Source organism: Scyliorhinus torazame, chromosome 22 (assembly GCF_047496885.1).
Source record: "Scyliorhinus torazame isolate Kashiwa2021f chromosome 22, sScyTor2.1, whole genome shotgun sequence".
NCBI classification, from domain to species: Eukaryota; Metazoa; Chordata; class Chondrichthyes; order Carcharhiniformes; family Scyliorhinidae; genus Scyliorhinus; species Scyliorhinus torazame.
Genome location: NC_092728.1, coordinates 46,442,038 through 46,468,613, shown reverse-complemented (window position 1 = coordinate 46,468,613; position 26,576 = coordinate 46,442,038). Strand labels below are relative to the sequence as shown.

Below are 26,576 nucleotides of genomic sequence, written 5' to 3'. Positions count from 1 at the left end.
CCCCGACTATGTCAGCGGCAACGATATCGCTCCTTTTAAAGAAGGAAAAAGACCCGCTGCAATGCGGGTCCTACAGGCCCATTTCCCTTTTAAACGTAGATACTAAGATTCTGGCCAAGGTGATGGCGACGAGGATAGAGGACTGTGTCCCGGGGGTGGTCCATGAGGACCAAACCGGGTTTGTGAAGGGGAGACAGCTGAACACGAACATACGGAGGTTGCTAGGGGTAATGATGATGCCCCCGCCAGAGGGGGAGGCGGAGATAGTGGTGGCGATGGATGCCGAGAAAGCATTCGACAGAGTGGAGTGGGATTATCTGTGGGAGGTGCTGAGGAGATTTGGCTTTGGAGAAGGGTATATCGGATGGGTATAGCTGCTGTATAGGGCCCCGGTGGCAAGTGTGGTCACGAATAGACAGAGGTCTGATTACTTCCGTCTTCACAGAGGGACGAGGCAGGGGTGTCCCCTGTCTCCGTTACTGTTTGCATTGGCGATTGAGCCCCTGGCCATAGCACTGAGGGGTTCCAGGAAGTGGAGGGGAGTGCTTAGGGGAGGAGAAGAATACCGGGTATCTTTGTATGCAGATGATTTGTTGTTGTATGTTGCGGACCCGGTGGAGGGGATGCCAGAGATAATGCAGATACTTGGGGAGTTTGGGGATTTTTCGGGGTACAAATTGAACATGGGGAAAAGTGAATTGTTTGTGGTGCATCCGGGGGAGCAGAGCAGGGGAATAGATGATTTACCGCTGAGGAAGGTGACAAGAGATTTCCGGTACTTAGGGATTCAGATAGCCAGGAATTGGGGAACCTTACACCGGCTTAATTTAACACGATTGGTGGAACAGATGGAGGAGGATTTCAAGAGATGGGACATGGTGTCCCTGTCATTGGCAGGTAGGGTGCAGGCGGTTAAAATGGTGGTCCTCCCGAGATTCCTCTTTGTGTTTCAGTGCCTCCCGGTGATGGTCACGAAGGCTTTTTTTAAGAGAATTGAGAAAGGTGTTATGAGTTTTGTGTGGGCCGGGAAGACCCCGAGAGTGAGGAGGGGGTTCTTGCAGCGTAGTAGGGATAGGGTGGGGCTGGCACTACCGAGCCTAAGTGATTATTACTGGGCCGCCAACATCTCAATGGTGTGTAAGTGGATGGGAGAAGGGGAGGGAGCGGCGTGGAAGAGATTGGAGATGGCGTCCTGCAAGGGGACCAGCCTACAAGCAATGGTGACGGCACCGTTGCCGTTCTCCCCGAAGAAATACACCACAAGCCCAGTGGTGGTGGCAACACTAAAAATTTGGGGGCAGTGGAGACGGCATAGGGGAAGGACGGGAGCCTCGGTGCGGTCCCCGATAAGAAATAACCATAGGTTTGTTCCGGGGAGAATGGATGGGGGATTTGGAGTATGGCAAAGAGCTGGGGTAGTACAGCTGAGAGATCTGTTCCTAGATGGGACGTTTGCGAGTATGGGAGCGCTGACGGAAAAATATGGGTTGCCCCAAGGGAATGCATTTCGGTTTATGCAACTGAGGGCTTTTGCGAGGCAACAGGTGAGGGAATTCCCGCAGCTTCCGACGCAGGAGGTGCAGGATAGAGTGGATAGAGTGCAGGGGGAGGACCCGGGCGGGCTCTCAGGGATGTCACTGTATATGTATAGATATTTGTATTAGGTAATGTTTATTGGACTGTTGGATTGTGCTTTTGGAGAGTAACTATTTTTGTTAAGGCAGTTGCCATTTAGTTTTTTGTTTATATATTATTTATTTATTTGTTTAAAACTGGCCACTGTTATTTATATTGCTTTATTGTTGCTAAAAAAGAAAAACTTTGTATTGTTATGTTTGGCCAAAAAATTTTGAATCAAATATATATATTTTTTTTAAATGAAGGGGGAAGAGTCCCAGACGGAGGAACTGAAACTCAAATGGGAGGAGGAGTTTGGCGGGGAGATGGAGGACGGGCTGTGGGCGGAAGCTCTGAGTAGGGTAAACTCAGCCGCAACATGTGCCAGGCTCGGCCTGATTCAATTTAAGGTCGTTCACCGGGCCCACATGACGGTAGCTCGGATGAGCAAATTCTTTGGGGTAGAGGACAAGTGCGTTAGATGCGCGTGAGGACCAGTGAACCATGTTCACATGTTTTGGGCATGTCCTAAGCTTAGGGGCTACTGGGAGGGATTTGCAGGGGTCATGTCCCGGGTGCTGAAAACAAGGGTGGTGGGAGAGACTCAAAACCCCCGAAGACCGAACTATGACTTTCGGACATGTCATGTTTTCTGGGTATGGAAAAAATTAAGTTCGCCTTGAGAGGATCTGCACTGGGGTTCACCCGAAGGTGGCAACCATTCATCGACTTCTTCACGGGAGAGTAAACGTCAGCAGGGGAGGGGGAGGGGAGGGGGAGATTAGGGTAGAGTAGGAGGGATAAATAGGCGGGCAGTGTCTAGGGGAGAGGAGCGGGCATGTGCAGTATGGTTTGATTGAAGTATTGGTTTCATATTGATGTTTGCACATTTCTGTTATCTGTAACTGCCCAAAAATACCTCAATAAAATTGTTTGTTAAAAAAAAAGATTTTCAATGCAACCTCCAAAGCTTAACCTTTAAATTTGGCGGCTCTATAACCCCCTCACTGTCTGCAGACTCGCGACACTCAAGGTCGATCCGCCTTCCCTTTTTGCGAACCTCACCCCGGATTGCAAACCCGTCGCCACCAGGAGCAGATGGTACAGTGCCTAGGACCGGACCTTTATTAGATCGGAGGTCCAGCGATTACTGAGGGAAGGTGTCATTGAGGCGAGCAACAGTCCCTGGAGAGCTCAAGTAGTGGTTGTAAAGACCGGGGAGAAGCATAGGATGGTCATCGATTATAGCCAGACCATCAACAGGTATACGCAGCTTGACGCGTACCCTCTCCCCCGCATATCCGATCTGGTCAACAGGATCACACAATACAAGGTCTTTTCCACGGTGGATCTAAAGTCCGCCTACCACCAGCTCCCATCCGCCCTGGCGACCGCAAATACACTGCTTTCGAAGCAGATTGGCGGCTCTACCACTTCCTAAGGGTTCCCTTCGGTGTCACTATTGGAGTCTCGGTCTTCCAACGAGAGATGGACCGAATGGTTGACCGGTACGGTTTGCGGGCCACGTTTCCGTACCTCGATAATGTCACCATCTGCGGCCACGACCAGCAGGACCACGACACAACCTCCGAAAATTCCTCCATACCGCAAAAATCCTTAATCTCACATCTAACAAGGATAAATGCGTGTTCAGCACCGACCGTCTAGCCATCCTCGGCTACGTAGTGCATGATGGAGTTATAGGCCCAGACCCTGAACGCATGCGCCCCCTCATGGAGTTTCCCCCTCCTTCACTGCTCCAAGGCCCTGAAACGCTGCCTGGGATTTTTCTCTTATTATGCCCAGTGGGTCCCCAACTATGCGGACAAGGCCCGCCCGCTAATCCAATTCATGTTTTTTTCCCTGTCGACAGAGGCCCGCCAGGCCTTCAGCCGCATCAAAGTGGACATCACAAAGGCCACGATGCACGCCATCGACGAGTCCCTCCCCTTCCAAGTCGAGAGTGACACGTCCGACGTAGCTCTGGCGGCCACCCTCAAACAAGCGGGCAGACCGTGGCCGCCTTCTCACGCACCCTCCACGCTTCAGAAATCCGCCATTCCTCAGTTGAAAAGGAGGCCCAGACCATAGTAGAAGCTGCGCGTCATTTGAGGCATTACCTGGCCGGCAGGAGATTCACAGGTGCCCTGTGCAGCACCTTAAACTGTATGAGGCTGAGCCTCGCGCACGAAGAGTAAGTGTTCACCCTCCCAAGGGCATCTGCCAACGTCCCCTCCTCGATCTCTTCCCCCAAATCCTCCTCCCCCTTACCTTTCAACTCCACCACCGAGGCCTCCTCCTACATCACCTGGTAAATTGCCGAGGTCTTCCCCTCTCCAACCCACCCCCCCTGAGAGCACCCTGTCCTGTACTGTGCGTGGCAGCAGCAGCGGGAATTCCACCACTTGCCGCCTGGCAAACGCCCTTACCTGTAGATACCTAAAGATGTTCCCCGGGGGGAGCCCATACTTCTCCTCCAGCTCACCCAGGCTCGCGAACTTCCCATCCACAAACAGGTCCTCCAACCTTCTTATCCCTGCCCTGTGCCACCCCGAAAACCCTCCATCTATTCTCCCTGGGACAAACCGGTGGTCCCCCCATATTGGGGTCCACACCGAGGCCCCCACTTCCCCCCTGTGCCACCTCCACTGCCCCCAGATTTTGAGGGTAGCCGCCACCACCGGGCTCGTGGTATACCTCATTGGAGGGAGCAGCAGCGGCGCTGTTGCCAGCCCCTCCAGACTCGTACCCTCACAAGACGCCGTCTACAGCCTCTTCCACGCAGCCCCCTCCATCACCCACTTGCGCACCATCGCCACATTGGCGGCCCAGTAGTACCCACAGAGGTTGGACAGTGCCAGCACCCCCCCATCCCTACTCCGCTCCAGGAACACCCTTCTCACCCTCGGAGTCCCTCGCGCCCACACAAACCCCGTTAGGATCCTGTTGACCCGCCTAAAGAAGGCCTTCGGGATAAGAATGGGGAGGCACTGGAACAGGAACTCACCGTCATCTTAACTGACTGCACCCTACCCGCCAGGGACAGCGGCAACGCGTCCCACCTCTTAAACCCCTCCTCCATTTGCTCCACTAGCCTCGTGAAATTAAGTCTATGCAGGGACCCCCAGTTCCTGGCCACCTGGACACCCAAATACCTGAAGCTCCTCTCTGCCGTTTTTAGTGGGAGCTCGCCAATCCCCCCCTCCTGGTCCCCTGGGTAAACCACAAACAACTCGCTCTTCCCCATGTTGAGCTTGTACCCAGAGAAATCCCCGAACTCCCGGAGAATCCTCATTACCTCCGGCATTCGCCCCACCGGGTCCGCCACATATAGCAGCAAGTCGTCCGCATAGAGCGATACCCTATGCTCCTCCTCACCCCGCACCAACACCCTCCAGTCCCTCGACTCCCTCAGTGCCATAGCCAGGGGTTCAATCGCCAGTGCGAAGAGCAGTGGGGACAGGGGACACCCGTGCCTCGTCCCTCGATGTAAACAAAAGTACTCAGACCTCCTCTTGTTCGTGGCCACACTCGCCATCGGGAGCTCGTACATCAGCCTAACCCACCTGATGAACCCCTCCCCAAACCCGAACCTCTTCAGCACCTCCCACAAGCACCCCCACTCTACCCTATCGAAGGCCTTCTCAGCGTCCATCGCCGCCACTATCTCCGCCTCCCCCTCCCGCCTCCCCCTCCCTCGCCGGCATCATAATAACGTTCAGGAGCCTCCGCACATTCACGTTCAACTGCCTCCCCTTCACGAACCCCGTCTGGTCTTTGTGGATCACCTGCGGCACCCATAGAATTTACAGTGCAGAAGGAGGCCATTCGGCCCATCGAGTCTGCACCGGCTCTTGGAAAGAGCACCCTATCCAAGGTCAATACCGCCACCCTATCCCCATAACCCAGTAACCCCACCTAACACTAAGGGCAATTTTGGACACTAAGGGCAATTTATCATGGCCAATCCACCTAACCTGCACATCTTTGGACTGTTGGAGGAAACCAGAGCACCCGGAGGAAACCCACGCATACACGGGGAGGATGTGCAGACTCCGCACAGACAGTGACCCAAGCCGTAATCGAACAAGGGACCCTGGAGCTGTGAAGCAATTGCGCTATCCTCAAGGCTACCGTGCTGCCCAGCCCTCAATTCTCGTGGCTAAGACCTTCGCCAGCACCTTGGCATCTACGTTTAACAACGAAATCGGCCTGTAAGACCCACACTGCAGGGGATCCTTGTCCCGCTTCAGGATCAAGGAGATCAGTGCCCGAGACATCGTCGGGGGCAAAGCCCCCTCCTCCCTTGCCATTGAAGGTCCTAACCAGCAACGGGCCCAACAGGTCCACATATTGTTTGTAGAATTCGACCGGGAAACCGTCCGGCCCCGGTTCCTTCCCCCGCCTGTATGCTCCCTATCCCTTTGGCCAGCTCGTCCAGCCCTATCGGGTCCCCTAATCCTGCTACCAGTCCCTCCTCCACCTTCGGGAACCTCAATTGGTCCAGAAAGCGGCCCATCCTTCTCTCCTCCAGTGGGGGCTAGGACCGATACAGTTCCTTCTAAAAGTCCCTGAAGACCCCATTGATGCCAATCCCACTCCGTACCACACTCCCTCCCCTGACCTTAACTCCCCCGATCTCCCTAGCTGCGTCCCCCTTCCGAAGCTGATGCGCCAGCATCCGACTTGCCTTTTCCCCATACTCATAAATCGGCCTCTGGGCCTTCCTCCACTGCGCCTCCGCCTTTCTGGTGGTCAACAGGTCGAATTCGGCCTGGAGGCTACACTTCTCCCTCAACAGTCCCTCCTCAGGCACCTCCGCATACCTCCTGTCTACCCTCAGCATCTCCCCCACCAGCCTCTCCCTCTGCTCTCTCCTCTCCTTGTGGGCCCTAATGGAGATCAGCTCTCCCCTAACCACCGCCTTCAGGGCCTCCCAGACCAACCCCACTCGGACCTCCCCGTTATCGTTGGCATCCAGGTATCTCTCTGTGCTTCCTTGGATCCGCTCACTCACCTCCTCGTCCGCCAACAGCCCCACTTCCAAGCGCCACAATGGGCGTTGGTCCCTCTCCTCCCCCAGCTCTAGGTCTACCCAATGCGGGGCGTGATCCGAAATGGCTATCGCCGAGTACTCGGTATCCTCTCCTCTCACTATCAGCGCCCTGCTCATAATAAAAAAGTCGATCCGGGAATAGGTCTTATGAACATGTGAGAAGGAGGAAAATCACCTAGCCCCCGGCCTTGCAAATCTACAAGGGTCCACCCCTCCCATCTGGTCCATAAACCCCCTCAGCACCTTAGCCGCCGCCGGCTTTCTACCCGTCCTAGACCTGGAGCGGTCCAGTGCCGGATCCAACACCGTGTTAAAGTCCCCCTCCATTATCAGGCCCCCCACTTCCAAGTCCGGGATCCGACCCAACATGCGCCGCATAAAACCAGCATCGTCCTAGTTCGGGGCGTACACGTTGACCAGCACCAGACTCTCCCCTTGCAGCTTACCACTTACCATTAAATACCTGCCGCCATTGTCTGTCACAATGCTCGACGCCTCGAACGACACCCTCTTTCCCACCAAGCTCACCACCCCCAAATTTCTGGCATCCAGCCCCGAATGAAACACCTGGCCTACCCACCCCTTCCTCAATCTTACCTGGTCTGCCACATTCAGGTGTGTCTCCTGGAGCATGACCACATCCGCCTTCAGCCCCTTCAGGTGCGCGAACACCCGGGCCCGCTTGACCGGCCCATTCAGTCCCCTTACATTCCAGGTTATCAGCCGGATCAGGGGACTACCCGCCCCCCTCCCCCGCCGACTAGCCATAACCCCTCCTCGGCCAGTCACTCGCCCCCACGCCCGTCCCGTTCCCCACCGGCAGACCCCCGTCCCAACCCTCTCTACTCGCTCCAGCTCCCCCTTGACCATACCAGCAGCAACCCGGTTTCCCCCCACCCCCACCCCACCCCCAGCTAGGACCCCTCCTAGCTGTTTTGCTTCCCTCATTGCACTCCTGCAAGTCAGCTGACTCCTGCTGACCCCGGCCACTCCCCCGCCTACATACACAGCGATAGGGGGTCCTCCTTTATGAGCGACGAACCGTCTGGAAGACCGTCCTACTGGCCCTACAGTCCAGGAATCTCCCAGTCTCCCGCTGGCAGGAGGTCCTCCCGGATGCCCTCCACTCCATCCGGTCACTGCTGTGTACTACGACCAACCAAACACCGCATGAACATCTCCTTGTCTTCCCTAGGAAGTCGTCCGGGACCTCGCTCCCAACCTGGCTGGCAGCTCCTGGACCCATCCTGCTCAGCAAACACGTGCGGGCACACAAGTCGGACCCATGGGTCGAGAAGGTCCATCTGCTCCACGCTAACCCTCAGTACGCCCACGTGGCGTACCCCGACGGCCGACAGGATACGGTCTCCCTACGGGACCTGGCGCCCACTGGATCCCCACACACACACCCCCACCACCAATCCCACCCTCCCTCCCACTGGCGCACCCCACAGCTGCCCCCTTCCCAGGTGGATCGGTCCTCCCACCGGTCCCGTCTAGGGGTGATGAAACTGCTGAAGAAGCCGAAGACACGCTCCCGGAGCCACAGATGCCCGAGCCGGCGCCTGCATCACCACCGAAGCTACGACGATCGCAGAGGACGACCAGGGCCCCAAATCGTCAAATTGCTTCATTCTGAACTGTAAATAAATTTTGTAAATAGTTGCGATGTAACAAAGCAAAACCACTGTTCTGATGTATACCGGGTACCTCCATAACCTTAACCTCTACCACTGTGTAATGCGAGGCCACCACCCCTGCCGGACTCTCTTTTTTAACGGGGTGAATGTGGTAGTCGGTATTAGAGGTATTACGGTACCCTGTAATGCTATAAGACCATTGGTGTAGGAGGTACTGTTTTCATTGGTTAAGCCTGCCTGCTGGTTCCACCCAGTAAGGCGGAGTATAAGAGCCCATGTTTCCCAGCAGCTGCCTTCTGTAACTGCGCTGCTGGGGGAAACATCTAGTGTAATAAAGCCTTCAATTGTCTCCAATCTCGCTTCTGGAGTTATTGATCGAGCATCAATAGCATAAATTAAGATAAACGTTTTTCCACTGGCAGGAGGGTCAGCAATCAGAGATAATTGGCAGAGAAGAGGAGGAGATAAGGGAGAGCTTTTTTACTCCGCCATTTGCTTTGCTCTGGAATGCAGCAACTGAAAGAATGGTGGAAGGAGATTCAATAATTACTTTCAAAAGGGATTGGATAAATACTTGAAAAATAAAATGAAATGCAGACCGGGCTATGAAGAAAGAATGAGCGAATGGGATTAATTATATAACTCTTATAATGAGCCTGAACAGGCACATTGGGCCAAATGACCTTCTGAGCTGTATGATTCTATGACTCTTTGCAGCTGCTAGAATTCTAGTAGCATCAAAAGTAAAAGGTGTATAATTGTGGTTGATTTGTGCTCATTTCCTCTTTCGCAAACATCATATGACTGTTGCAAAATTTGCCTGAGGTTCATTGACATTGCGATGCTTGCAACAGATATTTAAAGAATGTGTCAAAAAAACAGTGAGGCATCTGCTCTTGGCTGATCCTATGGCTGCTGACCCCATGTACCCGTTTCCTGATATCAGACAGTGGCGAACTCAGCTGTGTAAGATTCAAAACCCACAGTTACTGACTATTTCTGACTGGAAACACACTGTCAGAAGGGTACTTTGGCTGCTGATGAGGATTGAAAGCTGCCATATTGCCAGACCAAATATTGCCAGACTGTACTCAAGATGGCGCTGCAAGGCGACGCTATGCGAGCTCTCCCCAACAGATCCACTTTTTACTTAACTTATATGTTGTGTTGCCCTCTTAAGTATTTTCTTTTCTTCCCATGTACTTAATGATCTGTTGAGCTGCTCGCAGAAAAATACTTTTCACTGTACCTCGGTACACGTGACAATAAACAAATCCAATCCAAATTCCTTTCTCAGTCAGCTGCTGGAACAGAGAGGATCCAAGGATTTAAGAAAATTCCTCCTCAGTGCTAGTTCGAGCAGTTGTGTTTCAGGAGTGAGTAGTAATAGTAGATGTGCCAGCAATATTTCAATATCTGCATATGCTGGATGACAGACCCATTCACATTTTGTTAACATTTGTAAAAACACATTTTTGCTTACGGCCTACCTGCGATGGGCAGGGCAGGGCAACACCTAGGAGCCTCCTACTTTATAATTGGTGCCAGGAAGATGTCACCTTTTGTTCCTCAGGATGGACCACAGGTTAATTTTGAGCAAATCCGATGAGTTTCTGTTTCTCTTGCGATTGACAATCACCGTACTAGTCCTAATCTGGAAGAAATTTGGTGAACTATCTAGAACAGTGATCAGCTTCATTTGACACAGATTATGCAGCAAGATGAAGGCCCACTTGTTTACTTTTTGAGATTGTTTTGAATTTCATGAAATCCTTCGAAACAAACTATTACTCAACCTATGTGCGTACTGCATTAGCTTATTAGTTACTGTTTAGATAGGTCAAAGGAGCTTAATAAATTCAGATGATTATTTATCCTCTGCTGCCAAAGGTAAACAGCAATTAGGTAAATTAGTGCAGTGCAATCCCATATAACTGCGTATGCACAAGCACTGGTTTAGACCGAAGGCCTGATTTTGTGCTGTAAATTCATTGTAATTCTCTGTAAATAGCAGAATAGGACTCACCAGAAAATTAGAGCTCTGTTTTTAAGTTGCAAAGTATCCCTCTCGTGGCCAACTTCTTTTATTTTTTGTGGGCATCGCTGGCAAGACCAGCATTTCTTGCCCTTAAGAAAATGGTGGTGAGGTGCCTTCCTGAGCTGCTGCTGACCATCTGGTGTAGGTACACACACAGAGCTGATAGAAAGCAATTCCTATCAGCTCTGTGTGTACCTACACCAGATTTTGATCCAGTCACAGTGAAGCAGCAATTAAATAGTTTTAAGTCAGGATGCTGTATGTCTCAGGGTGGTACGGTGGTTCAGTGGTTAGCACTGCTGCCTACGGCACTGAGGACCTGGGTTCGATCCCAGCCCTGGGTGCCTGTCCATTTGGAGTTTGCACATTCTCCCCCTGCCTTCATGGGTTTCATCCCCACAACCCAAAGATGTGCAGGTTAGGTGAATTGGCCACACTAAATTGCCCCTTAATTTGAAAAAAGTAATTGGGTACTCTAAATTTATTTTTTAAAAGGATGGTGTATGTCTTGAAGGGGAAGTTGTAAGTGGCAATATTCCCTAGCATCGGCTGCCCTTGTCTTTCTCGGTGGTAATGGTCGCAGCTTTGAAAGTTGTGTCCAAAGGAACCTTGGTGAGTTTCTGCAGTGTAGGTGCACACTGCTGCAACTTTGCATTAGTGATGGAGGAGTGAATGTTTACTGTGATAGGTGGGGTGAAGATTAAGTAGACTACTTTGTACTGGATGGTATTGAGCTTCTTGAGTGTTGTTGGAGCTGTACCTATCCAGGCAATTGGTGAGTACTCCATCAAACTTCTATATTGTGCCTTATAGATGGTTGGCAGGCTTTGGGGAGTTAGGAGGTGAGTTACTTGCCACAGAATTCTCAGCCTCTGGCCAGATGTTGTCGCCACAGTATTTATGTAGATGGTCCAGTTTAGTTTATGGTCAATGCTAACCCCCAGCATGTTGATAGTGGGGGATTCAGCAATGGTCATGTCATTGAATGTCAAAGGGGAAGAATTGGAGATGGTCATTGCTTGTATTTGTGCAGTGCGAATGTTACTTGCCACATAGCAGCTCAAGCATGAATGGTGCTCAGGTCTTGCTGTATATGGACACGGACTATTTCAGGGTCTGAATGTTGTGCAAACATATGACCTCATGATGGAGGGAAGGTCATTGATAAAGCAGCTAAAACGTTTGGGTCAAGGACACTACCCCAAGGAACTATTGCAATTATGTCCTGGGACTGAGATGATTGGTCTCCAACAACCACAACTATCTTATTTTGTGATAGGTATGACACTAACCATGGAGAGTTTTCCCCAATTTCCATGGACTTCAGTTTTGCCAGTGATCAGCTGGCTCCTTGATGCTACACTCGTTCAAATGCTACCTTGATGCTATCTTCTGGTCGCCACACTACCAGAAGGATGTGGAGGCTTTAGAGAGGGTGCAGAAGAGATTTACCAGAATGTTGCCTGGTATGGAGGGCATAAGCTATGAGGAGCGATTGAATAAACTCGGTTTGTTCTCACTGGAACGAAGGAGGTTGAGGGGCGACCTGATAGAGGTATACAAAATTATGAAGGGCATAGACAGAGTGGATAGTCAGAGGCTTTTCCCCAGGGTAGAGGGGTCAATTACTAGGGGGCATAGGTTTAAGGTGAGAGGGGCAAGGTTTAGAGTAGATGTACGAGGCAAGTTTTTTACGCAGAGGGTAGTGGGTGCCTGGAACTCACTACCGGAGGAGGTAGTGGAAGCAGGGACGATAGGGACATTCAAGGGGCATCTTGACAAATATATGAATAGGATGGGAATAGAAGGATACGGACCCAGGAAGTGTAGAAGATTGTAGTTTAGTCGGGCAGTATGGTCGGCACGGGCTTGGAGGGCCGAAGGGCCTGTTCCTGTGCTGTACATTTCTTTGTTCTTTGTTCTTTGTTGATGTCAAAGGCAGTCTCTAGGGGGATTTAGCGGTGGTAAAGCCGTTGAATGTCATGGAGAGATGGTTAGGCCTTTACCTACAGCTGAGGAAAGACAGATGTATTAGCACTGCTGTGTTCCAAAGTTTTAAAACTTCAGAGCCACTTCATTTGTTTTTCTTTTTTCCAACTTGTCTTTCAAATTTGAACAAATGTGAAAGATTAAGAAACAGTTCAGAACAGCTAGAGTCTTTATCAGCCTTTAAATGCTAACTTCCAGTTGACCTCATGTTCTTTATTCAGACTTTATGTGGTTTGGAGCAGTATTTTACTGTTTTGTACCATTGAGTTTGTGCATGTTTCTGTTTTACTTCTAAATTCTGATATTTCAGTTCACCTTGACTGGAAGACTGGAAGTCTCACCCTCATCTTCATCAGACAAGGCAACCCTTGCCTCAGATCCTTGGGACTCTGAAGTTACTGCAGATAGCTTTACTCAGCGAAGAGAATTCTATTACTTATGGTAAGTCGTCTCTTATTTTCCTCGACTAAAAATAATTCATGGAAGAATAAAACAGAAGACCTCCAAGGCTGAAGGTTAATTAAAAGCTAGTCAGTGCTGTTTGGTTTAATGGTCAGAAGTGGGTGTTAGGTAGTATTGAATCTGTCCCTGTATCCACCAATACTTTTAAGATACGTAAACTATTAATTGTTGCACTGGCATTAAACCTAGACTATTATTTTCAGTTCTGAAACTATAATTATCTCATATCTCTACAATGTAATTAGTTTCGGATGAAAGCGTGGGAAAATAGATTAATGGCATCTCAGACGAAATGCTATTCATTATTTTATTGTGACTATTTACGACTGTAATGACGGCATTGATTTTTGTTGTGATAAAACAGACAGTCCTCGATTACAATGCCAAAATAGCCATTCCTCTCATGTGAACCTCAGTCAGCGGGTTTGATGACATATTAGAGTGAAAGGCGCGGTCCCAGAAACTGACCAAGTCATTTTTCAAGTATGGCATCAAGCAGCCAAGAATGCCTACTCATTCCTAATCACTGTCCAATCACTCCAATCGCCCCAATGGGAAAGTGAGGGTCATAGAGTCATACAACACAGAAAAGGCCCATCCTGTCTGTGCCAGTCAAAAACAACTACCTAACTTATTCTAACCCATTTTCCAGCACTTGGTCCACAGCCTTGTATGCCCTGGGTCTGTAGATGTTCATTAGGGCATGGGGTTGGAATTGCCACAGTTGAATAATCCATTAGCACTCATAGTCTACATTCACAGGAGAAGAAAGGCTAGTGTGTGGGGTTATAGAACATAGAACGATACAGCGCAGCACAGGCCCTTCGGCCCACGATGTTGCACCGAAACAAAAGCCATCTAACCTACACTATGCCATTATCATCCATATGCTTATCCAATAAACTTTTAAATGCCCTCAATGTTGGTGAGTTCACTACTGTTGCAGGTAGGGCATTCCACGGCCTCACCACTCTTTGCGTAAAGAACCTACCTCTGACCTCTGTCCTATATCTATTACCCCTCAGTTTAAAGCTATGTCCCCTCGTGCCAGCCATTTCCATCCGCGGGAGAAGGCTCTCACTGTCCACCCTATCTAACCCCCTGATCATTTTGTATGCCTCTATTAAGTCTCCTCGTAACCTTCTCTCCAACGAAAACAACCTCAAGTCCATCAGCCTTTCCTCATAAGAGTTTCCCTCCATACCAGGCAACATCCTGGTAAATCTCCTCTGCACCCGCTCCAAAGCCTCCACGTCCTTCCTATAATGCGGTGACCAGAACTGTACGCAATACTCCAAATGCGGCCGTACCAGGGTTTTGTACAGCTGCAACATGACCTCATGACTCCGGAACTCAATCCCTCTACCAATAAAGGCCAACACTCCATAGGCCTTCTTCACAACCCTATCAACCTGGGTGGCAACTTTCAGGGATCTATGCACATGGACACCTAGATCCCTCTGCTCATCCACACTTCCAAGAACTTTACCATTAGCCAAATATTCCGCATTCCTGTTGTTCCTTCCAAAGTGAATCACCTCACACTTCTCTACATTAAACTCCATTTGCCACCTCTCAGCCCAGCTCTGCAGCTTATCTATGTCCCTCTGTAACCTGCTACATCCTTCCACACTGTCGACAACACCACCGACTTTAGTGTCGTCTGCAAATTTACTCACCCACCCTTCTGCGCCCTCCTCTAGGTCATTGATAAAAATGACAAACAGCAACGGCCCCAGAACAGATCCTTGTGGTACGCCACTTGTAACTGAACTCCATTCTGAACATTTCCCATCAACCACCACCCTCTGTCTTCTTTCAGCTAGCCAATTTCTGATCCACATCTCTAAATCACCCTCAATCCCCAGCCTCCGTATTTTCTGCAATAGCCTACCGTGGGGAACCTTATCAAACGCTTTACTGAAATCCATATACACCACATCAACTGCTCTACCCTCGTCTACCTGTTCAGTCACCTTCTCAAAGAACTCGATAAGGTTTGTGAGGCATGACCTACCTGTCACAAAGCCATGCTGACTATCCCTGATCATATTATTCCTATCTAGATGATTATAAATCTTGTCTCTTATAATCCCCTCCAAGACTTTACCCACAACAGACGTGAGGAACACCGGTCTATAGTTGCCGGGGTTGTCTCTACTCCCCTTTTTGAACAAAGGGACCACATTTGCTATCCTCCAGTCCTCTGGCACTATTCCTGTAGCCAATGATGACATAAAAATCAAAGCCAAAGGCCCAGCAATCTCTTCCCTGGCCTCCCAGAGAATCCTAGGATAAATCCCATCAGGCCCCGGGGACTTATCTATTTTCAGCCTGTCCAGAATTGCCAACACCTCTTCCCTACATACTTCAATGCCATCTATTCTAATAGCCTGGGTCTCAGCATTCTCCTCCACAACATTATCTTTTTCCTGAGTGAATACTGACGAAAAATATTCATTTAGTATCTCGCCTATCACTTCAGACTCCACACACAACTTCCCATCCCTGTCCTTGACTGGCCCTACTCTTACCCTAGTCATTCGCTTATTCCTGACATACCTATAGAAAGCTTTTGGGTTTTCCTTGATCCTACCTGCCAAATACTTCTCATGTCCCCATCTTGCTCGTCTTAGCTCTCTCTTTAGATTCTTCCTCGCTACCTTGTAACTATCCATCGCCCCAACTGAAACTTCACACCTCATCTTCACATAGGCCTCCTTCTTCCTCTTAACAAGAGATTCCACTTCTTTGGTAAACCACGGTTCCCTCGCTCTACGCCTTCCTCCCTGCCTGACCGGTACGTACTTATCAAGAACACGCAGTAGCTGTTCCTTGAACAAGCTCCACTTATCCAGTGTGCCCAACACATGCAGCCTACTTCTCCAACCTATCCCCTCCCAAGTCACGTCTAATGGCATCATAATTGCCCTTCCTGCAGCTATAACTCTTGCCCTGCGGTGTATACTTATCCCTTTCCATCACTAACGTAAACGTCACCGAATTGTGGTCACTGTCCCCAAAGTGCTCTCCTACCTCCAAATCCAACACCTGACCTGGTTCATTACCCAAAACCAAATCCAACGTGGCCTCGCCTCTTGTTGGCCTGTCAACATATTGTGTCAGGAAACCCTCCTGCACACATTGTACAAAAAACGACCCATCTAATGTACTCGAACTATATCTTTTCCAGTCAATATTTGGAAAGTTAAAGTCTCCCATAATAACTACCCTGTTACTTTCACTCTTATCCAGGATCACCCTCGCCATCCTTTCCTCTACATCCCTAGAACTATTTGGAGGCCTATAGAAAACTCCCAACAGGGTGACCTCTCCTTTCCTGTTTCTAACCTCAGCCCATACTACCTCGGAAGATGAGTCCCCATCTAGCATCCTCTCCGCCACCGTAATACTGCTCTTGACTAGCAGCGCCACACCTCCCCCTCTTTTGCCTCCTTCTCTGAGCTTACTAAAACACCTAAACCCCGGAACCTGCAACATCCATTCCTGTCCCTGCTCTATCCATGTCTCTGAAATGGCCACAACATCGAAGTCCCAGGTACCAACCCATGCTGCCATTTCCCCTACCTTATTTTGTATACTCCTGGCATTGAAGTAGACACACTTCAAACCACCTACCTGAACACTTGCCCCCTCCTGCGACGTCAAATCTGTGCTCCTGACCTCTATACTCTCATTCTCCCATAACCCTAAAACTACAATCCAGGGGCGTCATTCTCCGACCCCCCGCCGGGTCGGAGAATGGCCGTTGGCCGCCGTGAATCCCGCCCCCGCCGAAGTCTCCGAAGGGAGAAAAGTCGGCGGGGCGTTAATGGCGCCGCTGCCGCGGAGAATGTCACGGGTCTGCGCAAGGCAGCCGATTTTCGGCCTGCCGATATTCTCCCTTCCGGATGGGCCGAAGTCCCGTCGACGTGATGACCGTTCACGTCGACGTCAATCAAACCTCCTTTTCATCGGCGTGACCCGGTGCTCCAGGCTCACGCCGACCAGCGAGGAGGTGAGTGACGGCCTGGGGGGTTGGCTCTGGGCAGGAAATGGCGTGGCCGCAGACTGATTGCCTGAGGAGAGGTGTGTCTCGGCTTGTGTGTGTGTGCGGCGGGGGGGGGGTGTGGTTAGAGTAGGCTGGGCTCCGGGGGAGTGCCGGGAGGGGTTCCGTGCCGGGGTGGAGGTTGGGGGGGGGTCCGTGCTGGGGTGGAGGTTGGGGGTTGGGGAGGGGGTCCGTGCCGGGGTGGAGGTTGGGGGTTGGGGGGGGGGTCCGTGCCGGGGTGGGTGATGGGAGGGCAAATGAGTTGGTCCACCTGGCCAGGTGCCAGCCTCCAACAGTTGGACCCATGCGGTCCATGCCACCTGGCTGGGGGGAGGAGGGGATATGGGCAATGATGACATGTCGTCGTTCCCCTCCCCCCCACCAGGTCGTCATGTTTTCAGATCATCCAGCGATGTTGGCCGCCGTGGTGGCAGCCGCTCATGTCTATGTTGCCCTGGATGAGGAGGAGGAGGAGGAGGAGGAGGAGGAGGAGCGTGCCAGAGAGGCGGCGCAGGCTGCCGCAGAGGGGCAGGCGGCAGCCGCCCAGGCTGGAGGGACACCTGACCGACAGGACGAGGAGGGGGAGGAGGACGTCGCGGCCCCACGGCAACGGAGGCACCCGAGGGCGCCCCGTGTGTACCGGCCCCGGCAGTCATACCAGGACCTCACGGACCGGGAATGCAGGAGGAGACTCCGGATGAGCCGGGAAACCGTGGCACACATCTGCCACCTGCTGGCACACCTGTCACCGCGTGGCACTGGCGGGGGACACCCTCTCCCCGTGTCCGTCAAGGTTACGGTGGCCCTGAACTTTTATGCAACGGGGTCATTCCAGGCACCGAGTGGGGACCTGTCCGGCATATCGCAGACATCGGTGCATCGGTGCATCCGGGCAGTGACAGATGCCCTTTATGCCATGGCGCACCGCTACATCCGCTTCCCCGTGGACCGGGCCAGCCAAGATGCCCGGGCCGTGGGCTTCTCTGCCATTGCCGGGTTCCCCATGGTCCAGGGCGCGATCGATGGGATGCACGTCGCCGTGCGGCCACCTGCAGATAACAGGGCCGTGTTCACTAATAGGAAGGGGACCTATTCGATGAACGTACAGGTGGTCTGCGACCACCGCATGATGATCCTGCACGTCTGCGCCCGTTACCCAGGCAGTGTACACGACTCATTCGTGTTGTCGCGGTCATCCATCCCCGGCATGTACGAGGGACGCCATCCCCGGCTGAGGGGCTGGTTGCTGGGCGACAGGGGCTACCCATTGCGATCGTGGCTGATGACGCCTATACGGAGGCCACGCAATGAGGCGGAGAACTGCTACAATGATGCCCATGTAGCGACAAGGGGAGTGATCGAGAGGTGCTTTGGCGTGCTGAAGATGCGTTACAGGTGCCTGGACCTCTCTGGGGGCGCCCTCCAGTATCGGTCAGATAGGGTCGGCCGCATCATTGTGGTGTGCTGCGTCCTGCACAACATAGCCCAGCAGAGGGGCGATGTGCCGCAGGCAGAGGAGGGCGGAGTGGAGGAGCAGCAGGAAGAGGCCCAGTCCTCCCCAGATGAGGGGGATGGGGGCAATGGTCAGGGCAGACGGGGTAGACACAGACGGGTGGCTGTCCACCGTTACCGGCTGGCCCAGCGGGCACGGGACAGACTGATAGACGCCCGCTTCACTGACTAGATGGGCGTGGGAATCGGGTAGTATGGCCACAGACCGCACACCATGACAACAGCCGACCACCCACACCCCCCACCCATCCATCCACCCAGCACCATCACCCCCCTCCCCAACCCCACACACCCCACCCGCATGCACACCACCCCCCCACTCCCAATTGCCGATCCACCGGCGGCACAACGGGCCGGGCTCACCCAGTTGCGGGTGGACGCGTGTCTATCGCAGGCCATGGAGAATGATGACAACCCGCCTCCGATGAGCTCCTGGCTCTACATCGTTGGACTATGTCTGACCCATGGCCACAGTACCACCATCCACCCGGACCATCCCTGCATGCGGCTGTGACACTGCAGCGCACGGTCCCGTCCTCTGCCCGGGGGATGTTGATGGCGGCCCAGGGGGAAGGGGGCAGACTCACCTGGGGCTGAGGTAAGACCACCCCTCACACACACACTTGCGCTCAACGTACATGACACCCCCGCACACTTTGGACAGAGCACAAAGGCAGCTTCGGTAGGTGTAACATTGACTTTAATAACCAAAGGAGTTCATGCACGTGCCCTAGCGCCTAAAACTCATCTGTGCCCTGCACCCGTGCCAACTTACTCAGTGTCTAATTGTTTGGCCTTACGGGCCCTTTGACTACGTCTACGTGGTTCCCCAGACGGTACAGCAGAACTGGAGGTGGACTCCTGTGATTCCTGCCCTCTGACACTGGATCCCTTTGGCGGCCGTTTCCTGGGGCGTCCTGGCCTAGATGGGCCAGGCTGCGGCCCGGGCGACTGGGATGGCGAGCTGCCAGCCTGTCCTGCCCGTTGCCCACCCGATGCACCTGGGACGGAAGGGGGGGAGTCCGAGGTGTCGCGGTGTACCGGGACCTCCCCTACAGAGGGAGCCGGGACGGACCACACCACCTCCTCCTCCCTCGGGGTGCCCGATGGCCCCCAGGCCTCTACATGGGTGGGGGATGCGAACGGACTGGCCATCCGACGCGCCCCCGACATCTGGCGCTTCCAGTCCTGGAGGCCCGTGCTGGTATCGACAGGGGTCTGCAGGTTTGCAGCCATGGAGCCCAGGGGGTTGTCGAACCCTGTCTGCGACAGTGCGACGCCAGCTCGCACATGGCCACTGGCGCCGATGCCCTCAGCGATGGCCTGCTGAGACTGGGCCATGGCCTGCAGAGACTGGGCCATGGCCTGCAGAGACTGGGCTATGGCCTGCTGAGACTGGGCCATGGCCTGCTGAGACTGGGCTATGGCGTTGAGCGCCTCTGCCATCTGGCGCTGGCACTGGCTCATGGCCTCCTGTGAGAGGGCAGCCATTTCCTGGGCCACAGACGCCGCCTGCACGGAAGGCCCCAGGCCTCGCAAACCGTTCCCCATGTCTGACACCGTCGCACCCATTGCCTCCACCGCGGACGCCACCCGTGCGGTGTCAGCCTGGGTGGCACGCATGACCGGGACCACTCCCAGCTCCTGGACGCGGGTGGACTCCTCCACCTGCGACCGCAGCCGCCGCAAGCCACCCGTCACCCTATTCGCTCGTCTCCGTGTCGGTGGTTGCATCGGATCTATGTGTGGGTGTGGTAACTGCAGGAACCCGGTATCCATCTGGGCGGCAGATGTTCGCTTGGCCTGGGCTGCCCTCCGACCGCCCGGTCCCTCTGCTGCTCCTACCTCCACCTGCTGTACCGGGACGGCTGTGTTGTGCGCACCAGTGAGTGTACCAGACGCCTCATCACTAAAGTGCCCAACCGTGGTGAGTGTTTCTGCGATGGTGGAGGGTGTTGGTGACAGCAGTGGCGTTGTGTCGTGCTCTTCGTCCCACTCTGAGTCCATGGCACTTTGGGGTGGGGGTTCGTCTCCACCCATCCACTCTGAGTCACTGTCCGGTCTTTCGTCTTCCCGGGTAGGGGTATCCTGGGTAGTGCTGTCCCGGGTAGTGCTGTCCCGGGTAGGGGTGTCCTGGGTAGTGGTGTCCCGGGTAGGGGTGTCCTGGGTAGTGGTGTCCCGGGTAGGGGTGTCCTGGATAGTGGTGTCCTGGGTAGTGGTGTCCTGGCTCGGATGTGACGGGGGCCTGTGGCTGCCCCCCTCATCGCTGGGTGGTCGCTCCCGCACGTGACGGGGGTGTCGTCTCCCTGTTGCTCCAGGTCTCTCCGTCTCCCGTGGTCTCCGAGGGGCATCCTGCGGGCGTCGCATGCTGGAGGGTTCGGGTCTCTCCGTCTCCCGTGGTCTCCGAGGGGCATCCTGCGGGCGTCGCATGCTGGAGGGTTCGGGTCTCTCCATCTCCCGTGGTCTCCGAGGGGCATCCTGCGGGCGTCGCATGCTGGAGGGTTCGGGTCTCTCCGTCTCCCGTGGTCTCCGAGGGGCATCCTGCGGGCGTCGCATGCTGGAGGGTGCGGGTCTCTCCGTCTCCTGTGGTCTCCGAGGGGCATCCTGCGGGCGTCGCATGCTGGAGGGTCCGGGTCTCTCCGTCTCCCGTGGTCTCCGAGGGGCATCCTGCGGGCGTCGCATGCTGGAGGGTGCGGGTCTCTCCGTCTCCCGTGGTCTCCGAGGGGCATCCTGCGGGCGGTCTGCATCTGCGGGGATGGGTGCCTGGACGTTTGGTCCTGCGATACACAATGAAGCATGCATGGTTAGACATCAGGCAGTGATCAGGTGATACGGGAGAGGGGGATATAGGGGAGGGGGGATATGGGGACGGGCTGTTGGTGGCTCACTTGCTCGTGGGGCCCCGACCTCTGCATCAGCAACCTCCCGGTCCTCAGGTCCGCCAGCCAGTTCCAGGGCCCTTTCCTCGTGTACGGTCAGTGGCCTCTCATCAGCGGGCCCTCCTCCAGTCCTCACATGCTCCCTATTGTTGTGTGCGCGCTTCTCCTGGGGGGGGGGGGGTGGTGGCAGGGGTAAAAGGCAACAGCGTTAGGCAGGTATATGAATGCACGCCATCGGTTGCGCGTGCATTGCAGAGGTTAAGGTTAGGGCTGGATTCACTTGGGGATATGGGGGATATGGGGAGGGGGGAATATGGGGGATATGGTGGAGGGGGGATATGGGGGAGGGGGGGATATGGGGAATATGGGGGAGGGGGGATATGGGGGATATGGGGGAGGGGGGATATGGGGGAGGGGGGATATGGGGGATATGGGGGAGGGGGGATATGGGGGAGGGGGGGATATGGGGAATATGGGGGAGGGGGGATATGGGGGAGGGGGGGATATGGGGGAGGGGGGGATATGGGGGAGGGGGGGATATGGGGGAGGGGGGATATGGGGGAGGGGGGATATGGGGGATGGGGGGATATGGGGGAGGGGGGATATGGGGGATATGGGGGAGGGGGGATATGTGGGATATGGGGGAGGGGGGGATATGGGGGAGGGGGGATATGGGGGAGGGGGGGAGGGGGATATGGGGGAGGGGGGATATGGGGGATATGGGGGAGGGGGGGATATGGGGGAGGGGGGGATATGGGGGAGGGGGGATATGGGGGATATGGGGGACGCTCACCCTGCCTGCTCTGACGAGGTCGTTCACCTTCTTGTGGCACTGGGTGCCTGTCCGTGGTGTTAGGGCCACAGCGGTGACGGCCTCTGCCACCTCCCTCCACAGACGCCGGCTGTGGCGTGGGGCAACTCTGCGGCCGTGCCCGGGATACAGGGCGTCCCTCCTCTGCTCCACCGCATCCAGGAGCGCCTCCACATCGCGTGACTCGAACCTCGGGGCTGAGCGACGGCCAGCCATCAAGTCGGGTGTTGCGGTCGGCTGTTCCGGTCGGGTGGGGGGGAGCTGCGCGGCCTTATGAGCCGTCACGCCGTGCAGCGCGTATGACGCTGCACGGCGTGAACCACTGCGCAAGCGCGGATCCCGTTACGTCGCTGCTAGCCCATTTCGGGCCGCAGACTATCGGCCCATTTTTATGACGTGACGCAAGTGGGATTTGCGCCGTTTTTTGCGCCGATCGGCGGAGTTTCCACCGATAACGGAGAATTTCGCCCCAGGTTCCCATGCCCCTGCTGCATTAGTTTAAACCCCCCCAAAGAGCACTAACAAATCTCCCCCCTAGGATATTTGTGCCCCTCAGGTTCAGATGTAGACCATCCTGTCTGTAGAGGTCCCTTCCCCAGAAAGAGCCCCAGTTATCCAGAAATCTGAATCCCTCCAGCCTGCACCATCCCTGTAGCCACGTGTTTAATTGCTCTCTCTCCCTATTCCTCATCTCATTATCACGTGGCACGGGCAACAACCCAGAGATAACAACTCTGTTTGTTCTAGTTCTGAGCTTCCATCCGAGCTCCCTGAAAGCCTGCCTGACATCCTTGTCCCCTTTCCTACCTATGTCGTTAGTGCCAATGTGGACCACGACTTGGGGCTGCTCCCCCTCCCCCTTAAGGACCCGGAAAACACGATCCGGGTTATCAGAAGGCTCTTTGTGAGGAGGGGAGCACAGTACTTTTCCCCAGCTTCAAAGGTTCCAGTTTCGATTTTATGATCAGACTGGTAATATAACCATTTCAACAGTTGATCGGAATAAAGATGTTGAGTGGAATTCTCCCAACGGGAGTCTAGGTGCCGTCGCCGGAGTGAAAACCAGAGTGTTTCACTCCGGCATCAGAGCCCGCTCCCAGCCCACTATTCTCCCGTTCCCGTGGGGCTAGGAGCGGCGTCGCATATTTTACGCGCGCTGGGCCTTGGCGCCGCGTAAAAAGCGGCGCCGCATAAATGACGTCACCCGCGCATGCGTGGTTGCCGTCCTTCCTGAGGCCGCCCTGCAAGAAGATGGCGGATGGATCTTGCGGGGCGGCGGAGGAAAGGAGGTCCTCCTTTAGAGAGGCCGGCCCGCCGATCGGTGGGCACCATCGGAGGCCCCTCCCGGTGCGGACCCCCCCCCCGACAGGCTGCCCCCCCCAGCGTTCCCGCGCAGTTCCCGCTGACATCGACCAGGTGTGGATGGCGCCGGCGGGAACCTGTCGTGTTGGGGCGGCTGCTCGGCCCATCCGGGCCGGAGAATTGCCACTTGCCTTTTGCAAACGACGAGCACCGATTCTCCAAGCGGCCAGGCGTGATTCTCGCGGTGCCGGTTTGGGGGGGGTGGGAGAATTGCGTGCGGGTGTCGGAGTGGCGTGGCGCGACTCGCGCGACACCCCAGCGATTCTCCCACCCGGCGTGGGGGGGGGGGAGAATTCCACCTGTTAGGTTTCAGTAAATTGAACATTATCAGCACACGGGTAATTTGGGGTTCATTTACCGACGCGAGCCATAACTTCCACCAAGCGGAAAAATGGCAGAGGGGTTTTGCAGAATATACCATATGAATGCTTATTGAATTTTACAACTTCTAGCAGTTTTAGCACAGAACAGAGGTATCATCCTTGTCTAGATTTTCCAATGTCAAATGCCTCTCAGCCTTGAGAATAAAGCAAAGGGATTTCATTATTCCTGGCTTAAATTCATAGATTATCATAGAATTTACAGTGCAGAAGGAGGCCATTCGGCCCTTCGAGTCTGCACCGGCTCTTGGAAAGAGCACCCTACCCAAGGTCAACACCTCCACCCTATCCCCATAACCCAGTAACCCCACCCAACACTAAGGGCAATTTTGGACACTTAAGGGCAATTTAGCATGGCCAATCCACCTAACCTGCACATTTTTGGACTGTGGGAGGAAACCGGAGCACCCGGAGGAAACCCACGCACACACGGGGAGGATGTGCAGACTCCGCACAGACAGTGACCCAAGCCGGAATCGAACCTGGGATCCTGGTGCTGTGAAGCAATTGTGCTATCCACAATGCTACCGTGCTGCCCTCTCTGACAACACTCGAGAGAAAATTGAACCACTTTGTGGAAATATTTCATTTAATATCTGTCAGGTATATTTTGTGCATTTTTATTATTTCCTTCCTCTCTTTAGGTCACCCTCTGGGAGGTGAGATAAATGTCTTAGTGTAGATATAAACTTGCCCGAGACTTTGATTGGAACCATTCATTGTCAGCCACTGGGTGGTGCAAAAGAGCAACTCAGGGTTCTTTAACCTCGAACAGCCCACTCCACCAACCTTTGCTTTATGTTTTCCCGACAAGATCCCTCCGCTCTAATAATAATAATAATCTTTTTTATTGTCACAAGTAGGCTGACATTAACACGGTTATGAAGTTACTGTGAAAAGCCCCTAGTCGCCACATTCCGGCGCCTGTTCGAGTACACGGACGGAGAATTCAGAATTCTCAGCTGGTACGGAAATTGAACCTGCGCTGCTGGCCTTGTTCTGTATCACAAACCTGTGCATATGAGCACATGGCTGAAACTAGTACCTCAGTATTAATTGTGGCCAGTGCAATAGAATGGCAAAGCATTGTGCCACGATAAAAATCTTAAATAGGTTTTTGAGCTTACATCTAAGCAAAATGTAAACCCATAAACTTTCCCCCTCCTTTTACCCCTCCAAGTCACACACAGGAACTGACTTGGAACTATACAGCAATTCCTTAACTGTTGCTGAGTGAAAATCCTGGAACGCGCTTCTTAACAGCGCTGTGGGTGTACCCTACAACCACATGGACCGAGTTGGCTCACCACCATCTTCTCAAGGGCAATTAGGGATGGGCAATAAATGCTGGCCTTGCCAGCGACACCCAAAACCTGTGAAAGATATTTTTAAAAATATTCCTATATCTTTTGAATTAAGTATCTAACTCAGCCTTAAATAAATGTAATGATCCTGCCTCCACTGCTCTCCAGGGACGAAAATCCCATAGACTGACAACACTCGATAGAAAATCCTCCTCATCTCCATCTGTGAAGGGAATATTCCATTATAGGATTCATAACATTGTTTTTTTTTCAGAAATAACACATTTGTATTTATTTCGAGCCTTTCACAATTTCAGGACGCCTCAAGCACTTCACAGCTAATGAAATATTTTTGAAGTGTAGTCAGTGTTGTAATGCAGGAAATCAGACCGTCAATTTGCACACAGCCAGCTCCCACCAATAGCAATGCAAAAATCACCAGATAATAATGATGTCGGCTGAGGAATAAATATTGGCCAGGATGCTGGGGTAAATGCCTTGCTCTCTTTTAAAATAGTGCTGTGGGACCTTTTACATCCACCTGAGATGCAGACAGTGCATTGATTTGATACCTCATCTGAAATATCGCACCTTCAACAATGCATTGGTATTGCAGTGCGGTCTCACCCTGGATTTTGAGCTGTAAGGGTTTTGCATTGTCTTTACTGGCGCTCAGTGGAAGGGCAGAATGACAGATGAATCACTTCACATTTCTCTGCATTAAATTTCATTTTGGCAATAAAAATCTGCACAGGCAGTACAAAATAAAGGGTACAATTCTAAGAGATGCAGGAGCAAAGAAACCTGGGGGGAGTGTGTGGTACAAATTGAAGCAGGCAGGTCAGGTAGAGAACAGGATGAATAAACTATGGGATTCTGGGTTTTATAAAGAAGGGCATAGAGTATAAGAGCAATAAAGTTATGATAAATCTGTATAAAACACTAGTTTGGCCTCAACTGGATTATTGCATCCAGCGTTGAGGACCACACTTCAGGAAGAATGTGAAAGTATTAGAGAGGGCACAGAAAAGATGGACGAGAATAGTTCCAGGGACGAGGAATATCAGTTTAAATTTAAGAGTTCTCTCTTCAAAGATGGAGGTGAGGAGGATTTTTCTCTCAAGGCCTTTCTTCTCGGACAGCAGTGGAGGCAGGATCATTACATTTATTCAAGGCTGAGTTAGAGACTTAGTTCATAAGATATAGGAGCAGAATTAGGCCATTCGGCCGATCGAGTCTGCTCTGCCATTTGATTGTGGCTGATCTCACCCTGGCCTTAACTCCACTGTCCTGCACATTCTCCATAACCCTTCAACCCATTACCAATTAAAAATCTGTCTAACTCCTTCATAAATTTACTCACTGTCCCAGCATCCACCACTCTCTGGGGTATCGAATTCCACAGATTCACAACCCTTTTGGAGAAGTAGTTTCTCCTCAACTCCGTTTTAAATTTGCTACCTCTTATCCTTAGACTA

At 53.1% G+C, this 26,576-nt stretch overlaps 1 long non-coding RNA gene across 1 annotated transcript in view; it reads left to right on the top strand.

Annotated features, from left to right (window-relative positions):
• Positions 1 to 26,576, top strand: part of LOC140399059 (uncharacterized) — a 231,556-nt gene that overhangs the window by 8,608 nt on the left and 196,372 nt on the right. The window contains exon 2 of the long non-coding RNA XR_011937614.1: positions 12,651 to 12,781. This is a non-coding gene — a long non-coding RNA (uncharacterized lncRNA). The remainder of the gene's footprint in view (positions 1 to 12,650; positions 12,782 to 26,576) is intronic.